The sequence below is a fragment of the Symphalangus syndactylus genome, chromosome 10, assembly GCF_028878055.3.
Source record: "Symphalangus syndactylus isolate Jambi chromosome 10, NHGRI_mSymSyn1-v2.1_pri, whole genome shotgun sequence".
NCBI classification, from domain to species: domain Eukaryota; kingdom Metazoa; phylum Chordata; class Mammalia; order Primates; family Hylobatidae; genus Symphalangus; species Symphalangus syndactylus.
In genome coordinates, this window is record NC_072432.2 from 90,767,314 (window position 1) to 90,781,605 (window position 14,292).

Sequence of the window (14,292 nt, forward strand, 5' to 3'; positions counted from 1 at the left end):
AAAGGGAAGAAAACCTCAGGTGAATATGTTTACAACTGCAGTAAACACACTGCACATGCTCACCTGACAGGCGCTAGTAAGTCACCGTGCATGTGGGCAGCTCATCCTAAGGGAAGAATGAAGGGCAAGGGGCACAAAACACTAGAAGTAGGCCAGCATATGAAATCCTAGGTCAGGACCAGGCCCAGTGGCTCATGCCTATAATCCCAGCACCTTGGGTAGGCCAAGGAGGGTGGATCATTTGAGGTCAGGAGTTCAAGACCAGCCTGGCCAATATGGTGAAGCCTTGTCTCTATTAAAAATACAAAAATTAGGGCTGGGCACGGTGGCTCATGCCTGTAATCCTAGCACTTTGGGAGACTGAGGTGGGCAGATCACGAGGTCAGGAGATGGAGACCATCCTGGCTAACATGGTGAAACCCTGTCTCTACTAAAAATACAAAAAATTAGCCAGGCGTGGTGGCAGGTGCCTGTAGTCCCACCTACTCAGGAGGCTGAGGCAGGAGAATGGTGTGAACCCGGGAGACGGAGCTTGCAGTGAGCCAAGATCGTGCCACTGCACTCCAGCCTGGGAGACAGAGCGAGACTCCATCTCAAAAAAAAAAAAAAAAAAAAAAATTAGCCTGAGCACGGTGGCTCACACCTGTAATCCCAGCACTTTGCGAGGCCGAGGTGGGCAGATCACGAGGTCAGGAGATCGAGACCATCCTGGCTAACACGGTGAAACCTCATCTCTACTAAAAATACAAAATAAAATAAAATTAGCCAAGTGTGGTGGCGGGTGCCTGTACTCCCAGCTACTCGGGAGGCTGAGGCAGGAGAATGGCATGAACCCCGGAGGCAGAGCTTGCAGTGAGCCAAGATCGTGCCATTGCACTCTAGCCTGGGCAACAGAGCGAGACCCTGTCTCAAAAATAAATAAATAAATAAAATAAAAATACAAAAATTAGCTGGGTGGTAGTGGTGTGCGCCCTGTAATCCCAGCTACTCGCGACGCTGAGGCAGGAGAATCGCTTGAGCCTGGGAGGCAGAGGTTGCAGTGAGCTGAGATCGCTCCACTGCAGTCCAGTCTGGGTGACAGAGTGAGACCCTGTCTCATTAAATAAATAAATAAATAAATAATCCTAGGTCCAAGGTGAAATGGGGGCACTTCTCCTTCAAATTGCCCACTTGGGTCTCTTCCAAGTGTTCTTTCCTTCCTTTTGTTCCTGGTGTAAAGCTTTTTAATAAACTTTTACTCCTGCTTTAAAACCTGCCTCGGTTTCTCCTTCTGCCTTATGCCCCTCAGTAGAATTTTTTCTTCTGAGGGGGCAAGAATTGAGGTTGCTTCAGGCCTGTATGGATTCACTGCCGATGATCTGTATACCTTCCACAGCTAACAGTACTTCCTGTTCACTCAGTAGTCAGAGCTGTGGGCACGCAAGCCAGTCAATATTGTAAACCATACGTAATAGTATAATTAATCAATATATAAATGTTACAAGTTAAACATTCCATGACAAAGTAACATTTAACATCAAGAGGAGAAAGAGATAGGAGAAAGGGTTAAAGAACCAGTCCAGGGGGAGCAAAGAAGAAAAGGAGTTCTGTTTTGGGCCGGTTGGTCTGTCAGTCTTGCGAGGAAGAGTCTTTGATGTGGCAGAGCCTTCAGAGGCAGATGGCAAGTTCTTATCACGAGTGACTGACTGCAAGATGGTGTCAGTTAAGATGACCATTTTGAGCTGCTGAAGGCCTCATCTTTTTTTTTTTTTTTTTTTGAGACGGAGTTTTGCTCTTGTCGCCCAGGTTGGTGTGCAATGGCGCACTCTCGGCTCACTGCGACCTCTGCCTCCCAGGTTCAAGCGATTCTCCTGCCTCAGCCTCCCAAATTGCTGGGATTACTGGTGCCTGCTAATTTTTTGGATTTTGAGTAGAGACAGGGTTTCACCATGTTGGCCAGGCTGGTCTCGAACTCCTAACCTCGGGTGATCCACCCGCCTCAGCCTCCCAAAGTGTTGGGATTACAGGCGTGAGCCACTGCACCCAGCCTCTTTTTTTTTTTTTTTTTTTTGAGACGGAGTCTCGCTTTGTTGCCAGGCTGGAGTGCAGCAGTGCAATCTCGGCTAACTGCAACCTCTGCCTCCCTGGTTCAAGCGATTCTCCTGCCTCGGCTTCCCAAATAGCTGGGATTACAGGCACTTGCCACCATGCCCGCCTAATTTTTTGTATTTTTAGTAGAGACGGGGTTTCACCATGTTGGCCAGGCTGGTCTCAAACTCCTGACCTCAGGTGACCCGCCCGCCTTGGCCTCCCAAAGTGCTGGGATTACAGGCGTGAGCCACCGCACCCAGCTGGCCTCATCTTTTATAGTCGCAGAATCCTCTAGTGAGAACTGATAGTGGAAGAGCATGCTTGTGTCCTTAACTGGTTGGATGCATCTTTTAAAAAACTTTGTTGCCGGGCGCGGTGTCTCACGCCTGTAATCCCAGCACTTTGGGAGGCCGAGGCGGGTGGATCACGAGGTCAGGAGATCGAGACCATGGTGAAACCCCGTCTCTACTAAAAATACAAAAAATTAGCCGGGCGCGATGGCGGGCGCCTGTAGTCCCAGCTACTCGGGAGGCTGAGGCAGGAGAATGGCGTGAACCCGGGAGGCAGAGCTTGCAGTGAGCCGAGATTGAGCCACTGCACTGCGGCCTGGGCGACAGCGAGACTCCGTCTCAAAAAAAAAAAAAAAAAAAAAAAAAAAACTTTGTTTATTAAGCAAAGCATCTTATCCTTGTTGACAAAGTTCCCTATGAAATATAAAATGGAGGCTGGGCGCAGTGGCTCATGCCTGTAATCCCAGCATTTTGGGAGGCTGAGGCGGGTGGATCATCTGAGGTCAGGAGTTTGAGACCAGCCAGGCCAACATGGTGAAACCCCATCTCTACTAAAAATACAAAAAAAAAAATTAGCCAGCCATCGTGGCAGTCACCTATAATCCCAGCTACTCAGGAGGCTGAGGCAACAGAATTGCTTGAACCCGGGAGGCCGAGGTTGCAGAGAGCTGAGATTGCGCCATTGCACTGCAGCCTGGGTGACAAGAGTGAAACTCCGTCTCAAAAAATAAAAAATAAAAAAATAAATGGCCAGGTGCAGTGGCTCATGCCTGTAATCCCAGGACTTTGGGAGGCCGAGGCGGGCAGATCACGAGGTCAGGAGTTTGAGACCGCCTGACCAACATGGTGAAACCCCATCTCTACTAAAAATACAAAAATTAACCAGGCATGGTGGCGCACTGTAATCCCAGCTACTCAAGAGGCTAAGGCAGGAGAATTGCTTGAACCTGAGAGGTGGAGGTTGCAGTGAGCTGAGATCACGCCATTGCACTCCAGCCTGGGCGACAGAGCGAGACTCTGTCTCAAAAAATATAAATAAATAAAAATAAAAATAAATAAATATAAAATGGAGTCTTTTTCTTTTTTTTTTTTTTTTTTTTTTTTTTTTTTTTTTTTTGAGACGGAGTCTCGCTCTGTCGCCCAGGCTGGAGTGCAGTGGCACAATCTCGGCTCACTGCAAGCTCCGCCTCCCGGATTCACGCCATTCTCCTGACTCAGCCTCTCCAAGTAGCTGGGACTACAGGCGCCCGCCACCACGCCCGGCTAATTTTTTTTGTATTTTTTAGTAGAGACGGGGTTTCACCGTGGTCTCGATCTAAAATGGAGTCTTTTTCTAAGATGAAGTTAATTATGTCAAGGTTGTACTATACCATACATAACTATTCTGTAAGGTTTTTTTCTGACACCAAACACCAATTCTCCAATTCTCTAACACGAACTGGGTGTCAAATAATTAAATTCAATTCTCTTGGCTCAGTTCCCTAAAATTGCTCCCATTTTTTTTTTTATTAATTTTTGCATACAAAAACAATAAACATTTTCTAAAAATACATACAAACAAAAAGATGCGTATCAAACATATTAGGAAGGTTGCACATGGGAAGTCGGGGAATAGAAATGGGGGGTGGGAGTTAAAATAAATGAGAGAGGGACTTTATATGGATCAGTGATAATAACTGAATCCTCTATTTGACAAAGAAGAGGGAGAAGGAAGAGGAAGAAAAAGAAAGTGGGATAAAGGATCAGAAAGGGAAGAAAATAGAAAAAATTAGAGTATGACTCCAGGGTAGACCTGTTTTGTTGTCACTGAGTTGGTTGGTTGGTTTGTCTGTTGTATTCTTCATGTTTCGCCAAGTTGGCCAGACTGGTCTCGAACTCCTAGCCCGAAGTGATCAACCCGCCTCGCCCCCCAGAGTGCCAGGACCACAGGCGTGAGCCACCATGTCCAGCCCCCACATTGCTTCTGGCCTCCGTGGTAGACCTCCCATACGGAGCGGCCAGGCAGAGGAGCTCCTCACTTCTACCCAGACACAGGGCGGCCGGGCAGAGGAAATTGCTCCCATTTTAACCGCCAGTCACAAGTCCCTGTTTGCCACCGAACAGCTGTAAATTCGAGAATACCCGCCAATCTCCCTCAGGTTCAATAATTCGTTAGAATAATTCACAGAATATAGGAAAACACTTTACTTACATTTAGCAATGCATTGTAAAGGATACAACTCGGAACAGCTAAGTGGAAGAGATGCACCGAGAAAAGTATGCCCTGGGTGGGGGTAGAAGGTGGAGGAAGATATGGAGTTTCCATGCCTTCTCCTGGTTGGCACCCTCCTAACACCAATTTTTTCACCAACCATGAAGCTTTCCATACCCTATTATTTAGGGGGTTTCATGGAGGTTTTTTTCTTTTTTTTTTTTTTGAGACAAAGTCTCGCTCTTGTCCCCCAGTCTGGGGGACAAGATCTCAGCTCACTGCAACCTCCGCTTCCCGGGTTCAAGCGATTCTCCTGCCTCTGCCTCCCGACTAGCTGGGATTACAGGCGCCTGCCACCACACCCGGCTAATTTTTGTATTTTTAGTAGAGACGGGGTTTCACCATGTTGGCCAGGCTGGTCTCGAACTCCTGACCTCAGGTGATCCGTTGCCTTGGCCTCCAAAAGTGCTGGGACTACAGGCGTGAGCCACCATGCCTGGCCGGAGTTTTCACTACATAAGCATAATTAAGGCTTGACCTTTTGGTGATCGAACTCAATCTCCAGTCACCACTCCCTTCCCTGGAGGTCTTGGGGGATGGGGATGAAAGTTCTAACCCTCTAATCCTGGCTTGATCTTTTCATTCTGAAGCTATTTAGGCCCTCTCCCTCCATCTCAAGCCCCTCAGAGGCCATCTCAAGCCCCTCAGAAGCCATCTCAGGGTTGGGCATGATAGCTCACACCTGTAATCCCGGCACTTTGGGAGGCTGAGGAGGGCAGATAACTTGAGGCCAGGAGTTCGAGACCAGCCTGGCCAACATGGGGAAATGCCATCTCTACTAAAAATACAAAAATTAGCCGGGCATAGTGGCACGCACTTATAGTCCCAACTACTCAGGAGTTGATAATCGCTTGAACTGGGAAGCAGAGGTTGCAGTGAGCCAAGATCACTCCACGGCACTCCAGCCTGGGCAATGAGTTTCTTTAGGGATGATAAAAAATGTTCTGGAATTAAGAGTGTGATGATGGTAGCACAACTCTATAAATGTGTTAAAAATCACGAACTTGGCTGGGCACGGTGGCTCACGCTTGTAAACCCAGCACTTTGGGAGGCCGAGGTGGGAGGATTACGTGAGGTCAAGAGTTTGAGATCAGCCTGGCCAACATGGTGAAACCCCATTTCTACTAAATACAAAAATTAGCTGGGGATGGTGGCACATGCCTGTAATCCCAGCTACTTGGAGGCTGAGGCAGGAGATTCTCTTGAATCCAGGAGGTGGAGGTTGGGAGGTTGCTGTGAGCCAAGATTGCGCCATTGCACTCCAGCCTGGGCAACAGGAGCAAGTTTCTGTCTCAAATAAACAAACAAAAAAAAACAAAAAAACCCACTGAACTTTAGCACTGTCCTGGGTTACAGAAAAAAATTTAAAAAAACAACAACACAGAACTGTACACTTTAAAGGGGTAAATTTTATTTTTTTTTCCCGAGACGAAGTCTTGCTCTGTCACTCAGGCTAGAGTGCAGTGGTGCAATCCTGGCTCACTGCAACCTCCGTCTCCTGGGTTCAAGCAATTCTCCTGCCTCAGCCTCCTCAGTAACTGGGATTACAGGTATGGGCCACCAAACTCGGCTAATTTTTGTATTTTTAGTAGAGATGGGGTTTCACCATGTTGGCCAGGCTGGTTTCGAACTCCTGACCTTGTGATCTGCCCACTTCGGCTTCCCAAAGTGCTGGGATTACAGGTGTGAGCCATCGCGTCCGGCTTAAAAGGGTAAATTTTATGGAATCTGAATTAAATCTCCATAAAGGTGTTTAAAAATAAAAACCGGTGAGCAAAGGGCAAAAATGAATACTCCTATATCCTATATGAGTCTTAATTCACCATTTTACTTTAGATTGACTTTTTAAACATTAATTCTAATTATAAAAGTAATGCAAGGCCGGGCGCGGTGGCTCAAGCCTATAATCCCAGCACTTCGGGAGGCCGAGGCGGGCGGATCACGAGGTCAGGAGATCGAGACTATCCTGGCTAACACAGTGAAACCCTGTCTCTACTAAAAATACAAAAAAAAAATTAGCCGGGCGTGGTGGCGGGTGCCTGTAGTCCCAGCTACTCGGGAGGCTGAGGCAGGAGAATGGTGTGAACCCGGGAGACGGAGCTTGCAGTGAGCCGAGATCTTGCCACTGCACTCCAGCCTGGGCCACAGAGTGAGACTCCGTCTCAAACAAACAAACAAAAAGTAATGCAAACAGATTTTAAAAAACTCTTGGCCAGGCACAATGCCTTATGCCTGTAATTCCAGCACTGTGGGAGACCAAGGCAGTAGCCTGAGGCCAGGAATTTGTGACCAGCCTGGACAATGCACCAAGACCCCTAGCTCTACAAAAAAAATAATAATAATAGTAATTAGGGCATGGTGATGCACACTTGTAGCCCCAGGTGCTCAGGATGATCGCTTGAGTGCAGGAGATCGAGGCTACAGTGAGCTATGGTCACACCACTGCAGTCTTGCCTGGGAGACAGAGGGAGACCCTGTATTAAAAGAGAAGAAAGAGACAGAGAGTGGGGTGGGTGGTGGGGAGAGAAAGGAAAGAAACAAAAAGAAAGAAAGGATGGCAGGAAGGGAGGGATAGAGGGGGAAGAAAAGTATTAAATATAAAAAAGTAGAGGACCAGGTGCAGTGGCTCATGCCTATAATCCCAGCACTTTGGGAGGCTGAGGCAGCTGGATCACCTGAGATCAGGAGTTTGAGACCAGCCTGGCCAACATGGTGAAACCCCGTCTCTACTAAAAATACAAAAATTAGCCAGGCATGGTGGTGCATGCCTCTAGTCCTGGCAACACGGAAGGCTGAGGCAGGAAAATCGCTTGAACCTGGGAGGTGGAGGTTGCAGTGAGCCAAGATCTCACCATTGCCCTCCAGCCTCGGTGACAGAGTGAGGCTGTGTCTCAAAAAACAAACAAACAAAAAGCCCTTCTCCTTAATCATCTTTAGTTATTATTGACACTTTGTTTTCATTACTTTTTTTTTTTTTTTGAGACAAAGTCTCGCTCTGACACCCAGGTTGGGGTACAGTGACCCGATCTTGGCTCACTGCAGACTCGACCTCATGGGCTCAAGTGATCCTCTTGCCTCAGCTTCCCAAAGTGCAGGGATTACAGGCATGATCCACTGTGTCCGGCTGTTTTCATTACTTTCAAAATGCCTTTTCACCAGTTCTCATTTTATCCAAGGAAAATTGAGCCTTCCTTTCTTCTTTGTACAGAAATTTTAGATACTCAAGTCTCATCTAGAGACCTGAGTATCTGTGCAACATGGTAGTTACTATATACACGTGGCTATTTAATTTTTTTTTTTTTTTTTTTTTTTGAGACGGAGTCTCGCTGTGTTGCCAGGCTGGAGTGCAGTGACATGATCTCGGCTCACTGCAACCTCCACCTCCCAGGTTCAAGCGGTTTCCCCACCTCAGCCTCCCAAGTAGCTGGGACTACAGGCGAGCACCACCATACCTGGCTAATTTTGTATATATTTGTATTACTTAATTTTAAATTAATTACAATCTAATAAAGTAAAATATTCAAATTCTTATTCACACTAGACACATCTTTTTTTTTTTTTTTTTTTTTTTGAGATGGAGTCTTGCCCTGTTGCCCACTGCACTCCAGCCTGGATGACAAAGCAAGACCCTGTCTCAAAAACAAAACAACAAAAAAAACTTCATTGCTAAAAAATGCTAATAATCCTTCCTTCCTTCCTTCCTTCCTCCTTCCCTCCCTCCCTCTCTCTTTCTGACGGTCTCCCTCTGTTGCCCAGGCTGGAGTGCGGCGGCATAATCTCGGCTCACTGCAACCTCCCTGCCTCAGGCTCCCGTGATTCTCCAGCCTCGGCCTGCGGAATACCTGGGATTGCAGGCGCACACCACCACGCCTGGCTGGTTTTTGTATTTTTGGTGGAGACGGGGTTTCGCCGTGTTGGCCAGGCTGGTCTCCGACTCCTGACCTCCAGTGATCTGCCCGCCTCAGCCTCCCGAAGTGCTGGGATTACAGATGGAGTCTCGCTCACTCAACGCTCAAAGTTGCCCAGGCTGGAGTGCAGTGGCGTGATCTCGGCTCGCTACAACCTCCACCTCCCAGCCGCCTGCCTTGGCCTCCCAAAGTGCTAACACTACAGCCCCTGCCTGGCCGCCACCCCGTCTAGGAAGTGAGGGGCGTCTCTGCCCGGCCGCCCATCGTCTGGGATGTGAGGAGCGCCTCTGCCTGGCCGCCCCCTCTGGGACTTGAGGAGTGCCTCTGCCCGGCCGCCCCGTCTAACGCCTCTGCCCGGCGGCTGTGCAACCTTCCAAATGTGAAGTGACAGCCTTCATTGTAGAATGACACTGGCACTGATTATGTAACACCTTGGCAGCTATCTCAAGCCATTGATGGTGGAGGTATTGGAATTATAGAAGAAAGCAAACACACAAATTTGACTAAAGGCGATTTTGTGACTTCTTTCTATTGGCCCTGGCAAACCAAGGTTATTCTGGATGGAAATAGCCTTGAAAAGGTCATATATATATGAACGTATCTGATTTTTTCCCCCGTATAATTCTTACTTTGTGCATTTGATATTCAGTTGTGTTTGTAATCACGGAAAAATAAAAGCATATATAAAAAAATGCTAATGATCATCTGAGCCTTCAACTAGTTATAATCTTTTCGCTGGTGGAGGATCTTGCCTTGATGTTAATGGCTGCTGACTGATCAGGGTAGTGATTGATGAAGGTTAAGGTGGCTGGAGCAATTTCTTTTTTTTTTGCAATGGAGTCTCGCTCTTGTCGCCCAGGCTGGAGTGCAATGATGTGATCTCAGCTCACTGCAATCTCCGCCTCCCGGGTTCAAGCGATTCTCCTGCCTCAGCCTCCCAAGTAGCTGAAAATGCTGGGATTACAGGTGTAAGCCACTGCACCCGGCCGCAACTTCTTTTCTTTTTTTTTTTTTGAGATGTAATTTCACTCGTCGCCTAGGCTAGGGCACAATGGTGCAATCTCAGCTCATTGCAACCTCTGCCTCCCAGATTCAAGTGATTCTTCTGCCTCAGCCTCCCAAGTAGCTGGGATTACAGGCATGTGCTACCACGCTCAGCTAATTTTTTGTATTTAGTAGACACAGGGTTTCACCATGTTGGCCAGGCTGGTCTCGAACTCCTGACCTCAGATGATCCACCCGCCTTGGCCTCCCAAAGTGCTAGGATTACAGGCGTGAGCCACCACGCTTGGCTTGAAGTTTCTTAAAGACAACATGACGTCTGCTGCAGTGATTAACTTCCTTTCATGAAAGATTTCTCTGTAGCATGTGATGCTATTTGAAAGCATTTTACCCACAGTAGAACTTCTTTCAAAATTGGAGTCAATCCTCTCAAACCCTGCTGTTGCTTTATCAACTAAGTTTATGAAATATTTAAAATCCTTTGTTGTCATTTCAATAATGTTCAAGCATCTTCACCGAGTACATTCCATCTCAAGAAACCACCGCGTGAGTGTGGTGGCTCATGCCTGTAATCCCAGCACTTTGGGAGGCCGAGGTGGGTGGATCAGCTAAGGTCAGGAGTTTGAGACCAGCCTGGCCAACATAGCGAAACCCCGTCTCTGCTAAAAATACAAAAAATTGGCCAGTGCCTGTAATCCTAGCTACTTGGGAGGCTGAGGCAGAAGAATTGCTTGAACCTGGGACACAGAGGTTGCAATGAGCCGAGATCACACCATTGCACTCCAGCCTGGGTGGCAGAGCAAGACTCTGTCTCAACAACAAAAAAAAAAAAAGTAAAAATTACTCTTAGATCCATGGGCTACAGAATGGATGCTGTTAGCAGTCATGAAAGTAACATTAATCTCCCTCCCTGTACATGTCATTAGAGCTCCTGAGTGACCAGGTGCATTGTCAGTGAGCAGTAACATTTTGAAAGAATCTTTATTTCTGAACAGTAGGTCTCAACAACGGGCTGAAAATACTTAGTAAACAATGTTGTAAATAGGTATGCTGTCACATCCAGGTGTTGTTGTTCCATTTATAGAGCATGGGCAGAGTAGACTTACCATGATACTTTAAGGTCCTGGGATTTTTGGAATGGTAAATGAGCATTGGCTTCAACTTAAAATCACCAGCTGCATTAGCCCCTGACAGATTCGATTCAGGCTGTTCTTTGAAGGTTTGAAGGTAGGCAGTGACTTCTCCTTTCTAGCTATGAAAGTCACAGATGACATCTTCTTTCAATATGAGGTTGTTTTGTCTACATCAAATCTTTTTTACTGCTCATTTTTTGTTGATTTGTTTTCTTTTGGAGACAGGGTCTTGTTCTGTTGCCCAGGCTGGAATGCGGTGGCATGATCACAGCTCATTGCAGCCTCAAAACCCTGGGCTCAGGACTCCACTCACCTCAGCCTGCCAGGTAGCTAGGACTACAGGAGCATGCCACCACACCTGGCTAATTTTTTTATTTTTGTACAGACTAAAAAATTGCCTTGCTATGTTGCTCAGGCTGGCCTCAAGCAATGCTCTCACCTCAGCCTCCCAAAGTGCTGGGATTAGACATGAGGCACTGTGCCTGGCCAAAAATCTGTTGTTTAGTATAGCCATCTTCATCAATGACCTTAGCTAGATCTGGATCACTTGCTGTAGCTTCTACATCAGCACCTATTGCTTCACTTTGCACTTTTATGTTATGGAGACAGCTTCTTTCCTTAAACTTCACGAGCCAACCTCTGCTAGCTTCAAACTTTTCTTCTGCAGTTTCCTCACCTCTCTCAGCCTTCACAGAATTGAAGATAACTGAGGTCTTGCTCTGGATTAGGCTTTGGCTTAAGGGAATGTTGTGGCTGGTTTGATCTTCTATCCAGACTACTAAAACTTTCTCTCTATCAGCAGCAATAAACCTGTTTCGCTTTTTTTTTTTTTGAGACAGAGTCTCCCTCTGTTACCCAGGCTGGAGTGCAGTGGCACAATCTCAGCTCACTGCAATGTTCACCTCCGGGGTTCAAGTGATTCTCTTGCCTTAGCTTCCCGAGTGGCTGGGATTACAAGTGTGTGCCACCACACTCAGCTAATTTTTATATTTTTAGTAGAGACAGGGTTTCACTATGTTGGTCAGGCTGGTCTTGAGCTCCTGACCTCAGGTAATCCACCCGCCTCAGCCTCCCAAAGTTCTGGGATTACAGGGGTGAGCCACCACGCCCAGACTGTTTCGCTTTCTTATCATTCATGTGTTCACCGGAGTAGCACTTTTAATTTCCTTCGAGAACTTTTCCTTTGCATTCACAATTTGGCTGTTTAGCACAAGAGGCTTAGCTGTTAGCCTCTCTCAGAGACCACTGTAGGGTTATTAATTGGTCTGATTTCAATGTTGTTGTGTCTAATTGAACAGGGAGGCGCAGGAAGAGGGAGACGGGAAATGGCTGGTCAGTAGAACAATCACAACACACACATTTATATATTAAGGTCACTGTCATGTGATCTTATGTTTATGGCACTCCAAAACCATTACAATAGTAACATCAAAGATTACTAATCACAGATCACCATAACACATACAATAATAATAAAAAAGTTTTTTTTTTTTTTTGAGACATCGCTTTGTCTCCCAGGCTGGAGTGCAATGGCACGATCTCGGCTCACCGCAACCTCCGCCTTCCGTGTTCAAGCGATTCTCCTGCCTCAGACTCCCGAGTAGCTGGGATTACAGGCGTGTGTCACCACACCCAGCTAATTTTGTATTTTTAGTAGAGACGGGGTTTCACCATGTTGGCTAGGCTGGTCTTGAGCTCCTGACCTCAGGAGATCCGCCTGCCTTGGCCTCCCAAAGTGCTGGGATTACAGGTGTGAGCCACCACACATGGCCTGTAATGAAAAATTTTTATATATTATGAAAATTACCAAAATGTGACACAGAGACATGAAGTGAGCAAATGCTGTTGGAAAAATGGTGCTAACAGACCTGCTTGATGCAGGGTTGCCATAAACCTTCAATACATTTAAAAAAAAAAAAAAGAAAGAGAAAACTCTCATCATCTGTGAAGTTCAGTAAAGTGGGCCAGACACAGTGACTCATACCTGTAATCCCAGCTACTTGGGAGGCGGAGGCAGGAGAATCCTTGAACCAGGGAGACGGAGGTTGCGGTGAGCCAAGATTGCGTCATTACACTCCAGCCTGGGCAACAAGAGCGAAACTCTGTCTCAAAAAAACAAAATAAAAGTGCCGGGCGCGGTGGCTTAACCCTGTAATCCCAGCACTTTGGGAGGCCAAGGCAGGTGGATCACTTGAGGTCAGGAGTTCAAGACCAGCCTGGCCAATGTGGTGAAACACTGTCTCTACCAAAAATACAAAAATTAGCCGGGCGTGGTGGCAAGTGCCTGTAGTCCCAGCTACTTGGGAGGCTGAGGCAGGAGAATAGATTGAACTCAGGAGGCAGAGGTTGCAGTGAGCCGAGATCACACCACTGTACTCCAGCCTGGGCAACAAGAGCGAAACTCGCTCAAAAGAAAAACAAAACAAAACAAGTTCAGTAAAGTGAAGTGCAATAAAGTAAGGTATGTCTGTGTATCTTTTTACCTCTTCAACATTTGAACCATGGGAATTTTACCTATTCAAAAAATGTGTAAAGTTTTGCTTTCAAGTCTACCGCTTTTATTAATTACATGTTTTTTGTTTGTTTGTTTCTTTTTTTGAGACAGAGTCTCACTCTGTTGCCCAGGCTGGAATGCAGTGGCACGATCTTGGCTCACTGCAACCTCCACCTCCTGGGATCAAGCAATTCTCCTGCCTCAGCCTCCCATGTAGCTGGGACTAAAGACGCATGCCACTACGCCCAGCTAATTTTTTGTATTTCAGTAGAGATGGGGTTTCACCGTGTTGCCCAGGCTGGTCTCGAACTCCTGAGCTCAGGCAATCCACTGCCTCAGCCTCCCAAAGTGCTAGGATTACAGGTGTGAGCCACCATGCCTGGCCAGCAATTACACGTTTTTATATTTATTTATTTATTTATTTTATTTATTTTTGAGACAGAGTCTCGCTCTGTTACCCAGGCTGTAGTGCAGTGGCGTGATCTTGGCTCACTGCAAGCTCCGCCTCCTGGGTTCACATCATTCTCCTGCCTCAGCCTCCCGAGTAGCTGGGACTACAGGCGCCTGCCACCACACCTGGCTAATTTTTTTTTTTTTTTTTAGTAGAGACGGGGTTTCACCGTGTTAGCCAAGATGGTCTCGATCTCCTCACCTCGTGATCTGCCTGCCTCGGCCTCCCAAAGTGCTGGGATTACAGGCATGAGCCACCACGCCCGGCTACATGTTTTTATAAATCCATTCAGTCAACTGTCTTCTTAGTGACTCTACAGTATCTTCTTCTATTTCACAAATGGTGACACAATAGCTTTAGCAAAATATAAATCCTGGTTAAACCCAATTCACTATCAGGTTTATACCTTCTCCTGAGCAGGTAAACCTGACTAGGGAAAAATACAACCCAGATGACTGATCTCATTTTATATTTACAACCACAGATGTCTGAATGACCTACTACATCTCCCTACTTAATTTACTCTACCATTCAAAGATAACTATTTCACACATTCTCTCTCCACAAACTTCCCACATTTCACACATTCTCTCTCCACAAACCTCCCACACTCCTTCCCCAATCCTTACATTTAGCTAATGATCTCCCCGTCCCTGTTTCACTGAAGAAGAAAAAAAAAAGAAAAGCATCAGA